Consider the following 13,035-nt stretch of genomic DNA (forward strand, 5'->3'; position numbering starts at 1 on the left):
ACATTTTTCCCAATTTAAGACTAAATTCACTTCAGAGCAACGCTGCAATACTTTAGTTAGATTTAATAGACAGTCATCAAAGGAAATACCATAAATTGAAAAGTCATCCATGAAAACTTCCATCTCTTTTTCTAATAAATAACTAAAGATTGCAGTCATACATCTTTGAAAGGTAGCAGGTGCATTACATAGGCCAAAAGGCATTCTCCTATAAGCAAAAGTACCATAGGGACATGTAAAAGTAGTTTTCTCTTGGTCTAATGGATGAATAGGGATTTGATGAAAACCGGAGTATCCGTCCAAATAACAAAAGTATGAATGCATTGCTAACCTTTCAAGCATTTGATCAATAAAAGGTAAGGGAAAGTGATCCTTTCTAGTGGCATTATTTAATTTTCTATAATCAACACACATACGCCACCCAGTCACAGTTCTTGTGGGAATTAATTCATTATTATCATTTTTAACTACTGTCATCCCACCTTTCTTAGGAACCACATGAACTGGACTTACCCAAGGACTATCAGATATAGCATAAATTACCTTAGCATCCAATAATTTCAAAATTTCTTTCTTTACCTCTTCTTTCATCTTGGGATTTAGTCTTCTTTGAGCTTCAACAGAAGGTTTGGATCCTTCCTCCAAGAAGATGCGATGCATACAAAATGAAGAACTAATTCCCTTTATATCAGCCATAGTATATCCAATAACTTTTCTAAATTTTCTCAACTCATTGAGAAGTTTTTCAGTTTCTTTTTCATTTAAAGCTGAATTTACTATGACTGGATAAGTGGAATTAGCCCCCAAAAACTCATACCTTAAAGATGAAGGAAGTGGTTTAAGTTCTAACTTTGGAGAGTTTTCTTCTTGCCAATCTGTTGAAGACTCAAGAAGACTTTCTACTAGAGGATCTTTTTCTTTACACGGGGGACTTGAATCGATCAAGCAAGCATAATTAGGTTGAATCCCCTCAAGATCTATGTGCTTTCCTCCAACTAGAAAATTCTCCAAGGGATCCCTCAAAATAGATCTCATGACTTCTTCCTCCATGTCTTTAGGCAATATATCAACCCTGCAGCAAATATTTTCAAGAGAAGGTTGTCTAACAGATTTAGCAATATTAAATTCCATTGTTTCATCATTAATGGATAAGGACAATTTTCCATGTTTGACATCTACTATCACGCCTGCTGTAGCCAAAAATGGTCTACCTAGTATGATTGGTATTTGTTTGTCCTCTTCCATTTCTAAAACAACAAAATCTCCCGGAATTAAAAATTTACCTATCTTAACTGGAACATCTTCTAAAATTCCTATGGGATATTTTATAGATCTATCTGCTAACTGGATTGACATTGCTGTAGGCTTTAATTCTCCCATATCTAATTTCTTGCAAATTGATAAAGGCATTAAACTGATACTTGCCCCAAGGTCACATAAGGCTTTTTCAAACCTTAGATTTCCAATGAGACAAGGTATAGAGAAACTACCAGGATCCTTAAGTTTTTTGGGCAAATTATGATGGATCAATGTAACAGTCTCTCTATCATCCAATTTCCTTCGGTTAGCTAAAAGATCCTTAAGAAATTTAGCATATGTAGGCATCTGTTGTAGAGCTTCTACAAATGGAATGTTTACATACACTTGTTTGATCATATTTAAAAAATTTTCAAATTGTCTATCAAGTTTAGTCCTTGCTAACCTTTGAGGAAAAGGAATTGGAGGGTGATAAACAGTTTGAGGCTTTGATGAAGATACTTTTTCTTTTTCTAATCTCTCTTTTTCAGGTTTTTCAACCATAGGAGAAGCGTCTTCATCAATCTCAATATTATCATTTTGATTAGACACAGGTCTGTCTAATTTCTTCCCACTCCTTAAAGTAACAGCATTAACATTTTCAGCTGGGTTTGCAACTGTTTTACCTGGGAACTTACCTGGAGAATTGTTTGAACTAGGCATCAACTGTGCAATTTGATTTTCCAGCATCTTGTTGTGGAGAGTAATATTCTCAACCTTGACAGCAAGGTTTTGAATAGAATTTGCCATTGAATCATTGGTCTGTTTTTGATTAGTGACAAAATTCTCCATAAGGTTTTCTAATCTTGAAACACTTTGTTGAATTGAGGGTGTCTGTACTGGATTTCCTTCCCCATTAATGAAGTGATTGGACGGACGGAAATTAGGTTGTTGATTGCTAGTTCCTTGAACTGGGTTATTCTTCCAAGAAAAGTTAGGATGATTCTTCCAACCAGGGTTGTATGTGTTGGAATATGGATTACTCTTCTCTCTTCGAGGAGTGTCATAGAAATTATGAGAAGCTGCCACTTGTTCAGTAGTATCTTCTTTTTCTCCAGTAAAAATTGAGGTACAATCTACTGCAGTGTGCCCTTGTTCCCTACAAAGGTCACATACTTGATTTGTAGCCACTGAATTAACCTTAGCTTTTTCCATCTTGTCTAATCTTTGATTAAGAGTATCAAATTTTGCTAAGAGTAACTCAATATTGTTCACTTCATATCGCCCCGGAGTTCCTTTCCTTGCTGTGACTTCTCTTTCACTGTATTGGCTGTGATTTGAGGCTACATTTTCCAAAATAATCAGGCAGTCATTAATAGGTTTCCCCATGAAAGATCCTCTAGCTGCTGAGTCTAATATCATGGTGCTTTGTTGGTCCAATCCTTCAAAGAAAAATTGGATGGTAAGCCAACGGTTGAAGCCATGTTGTGGGCATGCTTGAAGATATCCTTTGAACCGCTCCCATGCTTCATAAATAGTCTCTCCAGTGCCTTGTTGGAAATTAGTGATTTTCTTCCTCAATTCTTTAGTTTTAGAAGGAGGAAAGAATTTCTCTAGAAAAGCTCTTTCACATAATTCCCAAGTTGCTATCTTTTCTCTAGGCACTGTTCTTAGCCACACCTTTGCCTTATCTCTCAAGGTGAGTGAGAATAAGCGGAGTCGCATTCCATCAGAAACTTCATCATCAAATTGCTGGGTCTCACAGATTTCCAAGAACCCCTCTAAGTGGTCATTAGGATCTTCTGATGGTAGTCCTCCAAAGGTGTTCTGTTTGAGCATATTCACCAGAGAAGCTGGTACAGTAGCTCCAGTTTGCATCTCCCCTCCAGGTATCCCACGAGCTACGGGTGCAGAGTAATCCCGAAGCGGTAAATTATCTCGTTGTGCAGCCATGTCAAATTCTCTAGAAAGGTTTCTTTTCCTTCTCAGGAGAGTTCTTTCAATCTCAGGATCAAGTGGTGTTGGTTTCCCAAGACGTAGAGATCTCTTTTGCATTAACCCTAAGGCACTGCAAAAAAAAAGAAAAAGAAAGTGACCCGTGAAATCTGAATTGGAGAAGTAAACACTAAAAAAAAAAAAAAATTATTTATTTATTTAATTTTTTTTTTTTTTTAAAAAATTCGAATTAAAATAATTGTAATTTAAATCAAGAGACGTAGTCCCCAGCAACGGCGCCAAAAACTTGATGTATGGAAAACCGCAAGTGTACGGTTGTCGTCAAGTAATAAATATCGAATCACAGGGACTACGTGTTTGACCTAGAATTACTAGTATTTTAATTTGAATTTTAAAACAGATGGAATTTTTGTTTTGAGATGATAAGATCAGATTCGATGGTAAAAGAGATAGTAATGCAATTAATGAATAAGATAAAACTTTAAGATAAGATAAGGATATTTCCGGGAATCTAGGGTTCGCACAAAGAGTTCCAACATTATTGAATTATTATTTTCATTAATTAATTCTATTCCATCTTGAAGGTAGTCTTAACCTAATTTAATCCTTGCACCTTCTCAGGCTACGAGGACGTGTTTAATTAAAATTAATCTCTACTCTCGTGGTAATTACGTTCAATTAAACCCATTAAGATCTTTGTTAATCTATTGCTCCTCGAAAGCTTAAATCAACTCTCGTGATTTAACACTCAAGTCTGTTCCTTTAGGTTCCGATAATTAGGTTCTCCTCTTGTAGACCCCCAAAATTGTCCGGGTCGGAAATAAGACTCGAAGACCCTCAAAGATCGAAGGAAAGTCAGCCAGAAGGACTCCCAGAAGACCATAGGATGACTATCTTTAGGTTTAGAGGTCTTAGAGTAGCCAAAAATAAGAAAGTGGGAGGTTTGGAGCTCAATACGGTCTCCTTGGAGTTCAGTACGGCCGCACTGAACTCAATACGGCCGTATTGAAGTTTCTGAACTTCAATACGGTTGCATTGAAGTCAATACGGCTGCACTGAACTTCAATACGGCTGCATTGAATTCAATACGGCTGCACTGAACTTCAATACGGCTGCACTGAACTTCAATACGGCCGTATTGAGGTTTTTTGAACTTCAATACGGCCGTATTGAATTCAATACGGCCGTATTGTAGTTCAAAATTTCAATGTTGACCGTATTGACTCCCAGAGACCGTATTGAGCCTCTTCCCTATAAATATGACGTCAATGGGACGTCATTTCACACTTTTGGACTGAGTTTTGACTCCCTCCTTGAGTATTCTGGGGTTTTTGAGCAGTGTTCTGCCCTAGAAATCTCTCTGGGAGTCGATCCGACGAAGTTCTGGAATTCCGAGCATTTAGCTTGGAGATTCGAACTTAGTCGAAGGGAAATCCTCCGGATTTCCATAGTCAAAAAATATTTTTAGGAAGGAGTGAGCGGGCTTGTAGAGCGAGGGAACGCCAAAAAGCTTCCCAGTTTTACTTGATATATAAAAAGCACGCTTCAAGAGGTTTCTTTTCTAAAAATCCCTTCTTTTACCGCTTTCTGATTGTACATATTTAAACTGTTATCATGTAGATAGTTAATTTATAATTGCTTAGAATAAATAGGGGTAATTTAGTAATTTCGCACTATTATTTTTAAATAATCTGTCATAGGGAACCCGAAAGGGGCGCTGTGGGGTGCTAACACCTTCCCCACGCGTAACCGACTCCCTTACCCGACTCTGGTTGTAATGGCCGAAGTCGATTTTTGAATCGATTGCCTTAAACCTCTTTTTCCAATGTTTTGAGTAAAACATTGGTGGCGACTCCATGAACCCTTCCTTTTTATGAAAACCGCTAATCCATGGAGGGTCCCGCTTGGGATTAACATGGATTGGTGAGCCTTTTAATAAAATTGCTCGTTTGACGAGGTCTCAGTTTGAGAATAAGTCATTCTAGCAATCCATATTTTTAAACAAATAAAAGAGTCCAACCATCCCTCGCGAGTGCCGAAAGCCCCGTTTCGGGCCGGTGGCGACAGATGGCGACTCCACTGGGGAAGCCTCGAGAGTCAGTCCCATTTAGTGACAGATTATTTTTAACAAATAATAGTTAAAATTACTTCATTACCCCTTGCTTGTATGATAACATGTTTATCTATTTGGCTTCAATAACTGTTGTATGTTTAAATTCTCGCAATTGTTTGAAATATAAATTGCACACAAACCTTTGCACACAACAGTTCCCTCTATACCCGGGGGCATGAGTGGTAAGCCATAGGGAGTGGATGTTAGTACGGCCGGTTGTCGAATGGGTCTATAGGTGCCCGTAGACCGTTGTCGGAAAGCATCACTCAAGGTGATAACCATGAACTCGAGTCCGACAGTGCGTTGGAGCTTTCCATCGACTTACGACGAGAGGAATTGGGTCCCTATAATGGGGGCACCTTGGGGGCCTCAGACCGGTGAGAACAGTTAGAACTACCTTGAATATGCACTTTTCTGCAGGATACCCCTACCTCGTGATTCGCTCGTGACTGTTCGTGGATGAGTGATTTGTTTGTGCATTTTTATGTGACATTGTATGAGCATACATTGCACCTTTTAAACATACAACATTCCTTTTTAAATAAAAAGAATAAATAGAAATAAAGATCTTCTAGTACATGGTGTTAACATCTACCTTCATTGCATTCATATAGGTAGTTTCCCTTTTCACCCAAAAATACAAAAAGATACAAAATATCCAAAAGAAAAAAATATATATTTATCCAAATCAAGCAATATCATGCATCATCTTAGGAAAATCCCAAAACATGATAATGCTTAGTTGAATAAACACTATGCATGCATATTCATCTCATATCATGCATTGTATTGTAGAATATGGAGAGGTCTAAGGAGATGCATGGGCAATTGAAAAAAGTAGACTTCTTGTTATACCATGCTGAGAGGTTGGATCACCTCTGTACTTTGATGCCAAGAGAGGCTCGCGTCAAGTTTGAGAAATCATATGGACGAGTCCTCGACTTGATGAAGATCTGTGTGGATCCAGCATTTCTGAGAGCACTGGTTCACTTCTGGAGTCTCGATTTGCACTGCTTCGAGTTCCCCCAGTTTGACCTAGTTCCTACTCTCGAGGAGTACGAGCTCATGTTACGATGGCCCAAATCAGCCGGGGTCTATATCTTTCATGACAACCATGTGGCCGTGGAGAGAGTTGCCACTCAGGTCAAATTACCATCACGATCAGCTGCCTTAGTGGGGAACGGCAGTATTAAAGGTTGGAAGCTTGCTATGATTGAGGACCACCTTTCTTCCTTGGCTGGTGAGGGAGATTGGTTAGCTTTCAACAAGACTCTAGCGTTAGCTGTGTTTGGGATGATCCTATTCCCCTTTCACGCTAACACAGTGGACCATGCTGCGATGGACGCTTTCTTCGCTTGGGAGGTACACATGAAGAGTCCCGTGCCTGCTATTCTTGCTGACACCTTGCTCTCTGTTCATCTGTCTCAACAGAAGCAAGGAAAAATCATCCGATGCTGCACCTCCTTACTGTATGTATGGAGCATCACTCATTTCTATGCCTCTAGTCATATGGGGACCTTGCCCGACCCTTTGAGGAGTTTTTCGAAAATTCCCGTACGCCGTCGATATGCTTCTGAGTGGAAGGAAGAGATGGAACAGTGGAGTATCGAGCACTTCACGTGGGTTTGCCCTTGGTTCCGTCCAAGCCATGTATTGATGAGATGCGGCAGTTATCCAAGCATACCATTGATGGGCCTCAGAGGTTGCATAGCCTACTCACCTAGATTGGTTATGAGGCAACTGATGAGGACTCAGACCATTCTTACTATAGAGGAGCTTGGAGGGTTGTGTTTCTCCTTCGATTCCGAGCATCAGAAGGACATGCACGCTGTCATGAGAGCGTGGGAGAGACCAACCTATGAGGGAGATCTCGAGCTTGGAAAGCCTCGGGTATCCGTCTCCATTGATTATGAGGAATGGAGGAGCGAGAGGGGGGTGCCTCAACCATCCACTTCTTGTGCAACCACAGCAACAAGGAAGGTGTTGCAAGAGCAAGTTGACGCCTTGACCAAGAAACTGGAAATCATGGGAGCTCAGATGAGAGTTCTTGAAGAGAAAAATGAAGAATCCAGTTTTACTATTGATGGTCTTCAAAGGCAATGCAAGAAGAAAGACCACGAGATAGAACGGCTCAAGGATGAGTGTGCTAACCTCAATGAGGAGGCTACTCGGGCACCCAAAATGCCAAAGGTTGAACCGAGTAGTCAACTCCAAGAAGTCAACATGAAGATAGCACACCTTGAGGCCGAGTATTCAAAGCAGGCACAGTTGATCAAGGATATGCAAGACGATCTGCTTTTGACTCGATCCGATGCGCAACAATGGCGGGAAGTTGTTCAACGACAAGCCGCAAACCTTTCCGACTTCCGCAAAAAGGAAAGGGAAAGATTGGCACAAATGGCCAAACTCCAAGAGGAGAAGGATCGGACCGAGGATGAGCTTAATGAGCTGCAGGCCATGATCAACTATCATATACAAAAAGCGAAAGATGCTCAAAAAATCAGTGATGATATGAGCCAAGCGGTCCATACTCAGATTGAAGCAATGGGCCGCCATGTGGAGGAAGCCGAAGATGAATGGCAAAGACATATGAACCCGCCTGTGGGTTTTTACCGGCTTTTCTCTTTTTGTAAAAAGTTGCTTCAAAGCATTGTATAAAAGTTGTACACTTTCTTCAATTAATAAAAATTGTATTTTTGAGATTTATTGCCTTTGCATCTCATTAGTCATTCATTTGCATTTATCTCTCCCGGTAATTTAATAATAAATATTAATAAAAAGAAAGAATTAATCGATGCGTATGTTCAGAATGGATCGCAAGCCATTGGTAATTAAATGCAAACCAACAACTGCACCAAGCAAGCACACGGCGACTCCGTTGTTGGTAATCAAGACAGACAAAGGGAAAGGTCCGACACCGTTAAGGATCACTACTCCAAGGCCTTTTCCCTACGAATCAAATAAGGCTGTGCCGTGGATATACGACATCCATTCTTCTGCCGACAGCGATATCTCTAACATCGCTGGACTTGGGGGCATGACTAGGAGTGGCAGGATCTACACTCCCGAAGATCTTCACGATAAAGCTCCCAAGAATAAAGGAAAAGAAAAGGAGAAAACCGAGGAAAAAGAATCCGAGGAGGAGACAGACGAGCTGTTAAAGTTTATCCGACAGAGCGAGTACTCCATCATGGATCAACTTCATAAGACGCCAGCAAAGATTACTCTGTTGTCGTTGATCCTATGCTCCGAACCGCATCGGCAAGCTTTGTTGAAAGTCTTGAACGAGGCATACGTGTCGCACAGTATCTCCCAAGACAAGTTTGAGGGGATTGTTAGTCACATCACGGCTAATGATCACCTCACTTTCACCGATGAAGAGATCCCCGCCGAGGGACCTAATCACAACAAGCTCTTGCACATCTCCGTAAAGTGCAAGGAGTATCACATCGCAAAAGTCTTGGTAGACAATGGATCTTCCTTGAACGTGATGCCAAAAAGAACTCTTGATCAAGTGGCAATCAAGGGAGTCCAAATGCGCCCGAGCAACATGATCGTTCGAGCCTTCGATGGTTCTAAAAGAGAAGTGGTGGGAGAGATCAATCTCCCAATCCAAATTGGGCCCACCATCTTCAACGTCGAATTTCAAGTGATGGACATTACTCCCGCATACAGCTGTCTCCTCGGCCGACCTTGGATTCATGATGCGAAAGCTGTTCCCTCTACGCTCCACCAGAAAGTCAAGTTCATAGTGGGTGACAAACTGGTGACTGTTCAAGCTGAAGATGAGATACTCATCAGCAAGCCATCCAACATACCTTATGTGGATGCAGCAGAGGAAGCTTTGGAAACCGCCTTCCAAGCATTGGAAATCGCCAATGTTGAGACATTTCCTCGAGAAATGAAGAAGGTAGCCCATATGCTCACCAAGAATGGATACTTGCCAGGACAAGGACTTGGCAAGGACTCCCAAGGAATTCCGGAGCTACCTATTATCAAAGATAATCCGGGGAAACAAGGGTTAGGATACAACCCTGTTAAAGATCAAAGAACGAAGAGGAATCAAGATCCTCCTCGACGTTCTTTAAGCCAGATCTTTAGGAAGGCTGGTTCACAAATATCAAGGCCGGCTGCCGTCATCAAGTGTTTTTCTTCTTCCGATAGGGATGTATAAACTCGATGACTGTTAGAGATTACTCCTCGGGGACAGCCCGACCCCCGAGCCTCGATAGGGCACATGTTTCCACTATGATTATAATAAAATCATTCTTCATTATTTCTTATTGCTTCTTTTCTTGCTTGCAATAAAATTCTAAACCACATTATTTAACCCTGTTTGAATGAACATAAGTGAGGTTAAAATCGTCTTAATAAAAATAAACCCGCATCTTTTTTATGTGGAAGTGTGTGACAACTTGGAGCACCTTTCCTTGGCCTCAATAAGTGCCGTCATGGATAAAAAGAAATCCATTCAGGATAAAAAAGAAATCCTAAAAACAAAAAGCTCGGCAGGAAACCCAAAAAAGGGACTGCGCAAAAATAAGAGCAAAAGACCCGCTAGGAATCCCACAAAAGGGTGACCTAGGCAAAAATTAGGGTTACAAAATAATGAACAAAAACAAAAGCCCGCTAAAACTCCACAAATGGGTGTTTTAGGCAAAAGTTAGGGCAATCGAAAAACAGAATAAATCCATGATGGTACCACCAACTGAATTCAACAAAGGGGCTCAAGAAAAGCTATCCAAGTTGTCAAATCACAAATGTTAATAACCAAGACGTGCTTAACTTCATAAGTGTTTAATCAAACAAGCCTAAACACTTAAGCCTACCATTGGCCAAGCCATTCTTACAAAATCCATTTTTCAAAAAATAAATAATCCCCTCTAAAACACAAACTTTCGAAAAAAAAAAATATATCCTTTCCTTCTTTTCTCTCTTGTCCCAAACGATTTTTGAATAATCTAGTGGAAACATGGAGATATAGTAGTCAATAGGAGGGTTGACATATCTTCTAAAGGAAAGGAAAATCATTTGGTTGATGACACCAAATCTCAATATAACATGCATCACTCCTCGGTTACAGAAATCGGCAGCACACAGCCCGTCTAGAGGAATGGCAAAAATCCAAACAGAGAAACGCATCGGTTAATTCTTTTGAAAAGTGAATCAAATAGAATTAGGTGCATCATACTGGATGCATGCATACAGATGATAGGTGTAATGGAAGATCACTTATTCTCTGTTTATTGAAAAAAACAAAAAAATATAAATTTCAGAAAAACAATACGCCCGTATCATGTTCAGTACGCCCGTACCAAAATTAGGGTTATAAATAAATTTTCAATTCAATACGGGCATACTGAAATGGATACGGCCGTATTGGCCATAAAGAAATTTTCAAAGACCTCTTCATGAGGCAATTGCATAAAATAGAAAAATAGGAAAATTGCTTGTGTATGACAGCAGTCAACAAAAGTCGAAAACGAAAAAAGGCAAGGATACAAACAATACTGCTCAGTTTGTACAGAATAATTGAGCCTAGAGAGGCTTGCTGAAAAAATACTTCCTCAGAATAATTAAGCCTGGAGAGGCTTGCAGAAACAATACTCTCTCACCATACAGAATAACCGAGCCTGGAGAGGCTTGCCGAAATAATACTCCCACAGAATAATTGAGCCTGGAGAGGCTTGCCGAAATAATACTCCTTCAGAATAACTGAGCCTGGAGAGGCTTGCCGAAATAATACTCCTTCAGAATAACTGAGCCTGGAGAGGCTCGCCGAAATAATACTCTCTCAGAATAACTGAGCCTGGAGAGGCTCGCCGAAATAATACTCCCTCAGAATAATTGAGCCTGGAGAGGCTTGCCGAAATAATACTCCCACAAAATAATTGAGCCTGGAGAGGCTCGCCGAAATAATACTCTCTCAGAATAACTGAGCCTGAAGAGGCTTGTCAAAATAATACTCCTCAGAGACATTTCTGTACAGAAAAAGCCAAAACCAACAAAAAAGGCAAAAATACAGAAAAAGCCAAAATCAACAAAAAATACAGAAAAAGCCGAAATCAACAAAAAAGGCAAAAACACAGAAAAAGCCAAAATCAACAAAAAAGGCAAAAACACAGAAAAAGCCAAAATCAACAAAAAGGCAAACTACAGAAAATCCAACAAATTATACAGAATAACTGAGCCTGGAGAGGCTTGCCGAAATAATACTCCTTCAGAATAAATGAGCCTGGAGAGGCTTGCCGAAATAATACTCTTTCAGAATAACTGAGCCTGGAGAGGCTTGCCGAAATAATACTCCTTCGGAATAAATGAGCCTGGAGAGGCTTGCCGAAATAATACTCTTTCAGAATAATTGAGCCTGGAGAGGCTTGCCGAAATAATACTCTCATCAGAACAATTGAGCCTGGAGAGGCTCGCAGAAATAATACTCCCCAGAGATTTCTCAGCTTCCACTCACGGGCCAAATTCCCCAGTGAAAGCTATCAAACCAAGATCAGCAAAAATCCCCAATGGAAGCGCGATCATCCAAAGCAAAATATTCAGTCAAAGGACTTAAGACTTCCTCAGTGGAAGATAGCTTTCCAACTCAAACAAAGAGTGAAGCTAAGCCTGTAGAGGCTTCCTAAATAATACTCTGGGATACATAAGATCCCTAAACCCCCAGTCGCCTACTCAAGAGGCATTCCTACAAAAAGGAAAATCAAAAAAAGAAAATCAATAAACCATTCCCCAAGTGGAAATCGGCTTTCAGCCCAAAAAAATCAAGCGTCAAGATGATCCGCCTAACAGAAGAGGCTAATCAAAAATCAACATCCAGAATCCCCAGCGGATAACAGCCTACACAGAGGCAGCAAAAATCAGAAAATCCAAAAGAGTCGCCCGAATAAGGATAACCGGGATACTCCACCAACGTCGAAAGGACGTCAGCCAATCATAAGGCACCGCTCACCTCAGAAAGAGCATCTTCGTGTCTACACCCCAAGGAAACAGAAATTCCTCAATGGGTACCAACTACACAATGGAAAGTTGGGACACAAGAACCTATGAGTAACTGCACATCCCCTAGACGGATCCCTGCGTTATCCAGCCCTCAGCGGCACCAAAATCAAAATCAAACCGTCGAAGCAGCATCGTGGACTGTGGAGACAAAACCATCACAGATCCCTGGAGAGGGCAAACTCACATTGCCAACGTCGTCAAGAACACGGAGGCAGACCCTGGGGAGGGCAAACCGCAGACCCTGGAGAGGGCAAACTCAACTGCCTAGGTTGTCAGAAACACCAAAGCAGAGCCTGGAGAGGCGGTACTCACGCTACCAAAGTGTTCAGAAGCACGGAGGTATGCAGCTTCCAGCTCGGGCGGCGAGCGAAGCAAAGCCTGGAGAGGCGATACTCACAACTTCCAACTCGGGCGTCGAGTGAAGTTGAGCCTGGAGAGGCAGTACTCACAGCTTCCAGCTTGGACGGCAAGCGAAGCTAACCCTGGAGAGGGCAAACTCAACTGCCTAGGATGTCAGAAGCACCGAAGCAGAGCCTGGAGAGGCGGTACTCACAGCTTCCAGCTTGGGCGGCAAGCGAAGCTAACCCTGGAGAGGGCAAACTCAACTGCCTAGGATGTCAGAAGCACCGAAGCAGAGCCTGGAGAGGCGGTACTCACAGCTTCCAGCTTGGGCGGCAAGCGAAGCTAACCCTGGAGAGGGCAAACTCAACTGCCTAGGTTGT

The 13,035-nt window shown here is 41.3% G+C and overlaps 1 non-coding gene across 1 annotated transcript; it reads left to right on the forward strand.

Annotated features, from left to right (window-relative positions):
- The first annotated feature begins 2,713 nt into the window (after positions 1 to 2,713).
- On the forward strand, positions 2,714 to 2,820 carry LOC145953993 (small nucleolar RNA R71). Its single transcript, XR_014431205.1, has one exon. It is a non-coding gene; the product is annotated as a small nucleolar RNA R71 (small nucleolar RNA).
- The last annotated feature ends 10,215 nt before the right edge of the window (positions 2,821 to 13,035 follow it).

The sequence above is a fragment of the Cajanus cajan genome, chromosome 1 (genome assembly GCF_000230855.2).
Source record: "Cajanus cajan strain Asha chromosome 1, NIPB_CcT2T_4, whole genome shotgun sequence".
In the NCBI taxonomy this organism is placed as follows: domain Eukaryota; kingdom Viridiplantae; phylum Streptophyta; class Magnoliopsida; order Fabales; family Fabaceae; genus Cajanus; species Cajanus cajan.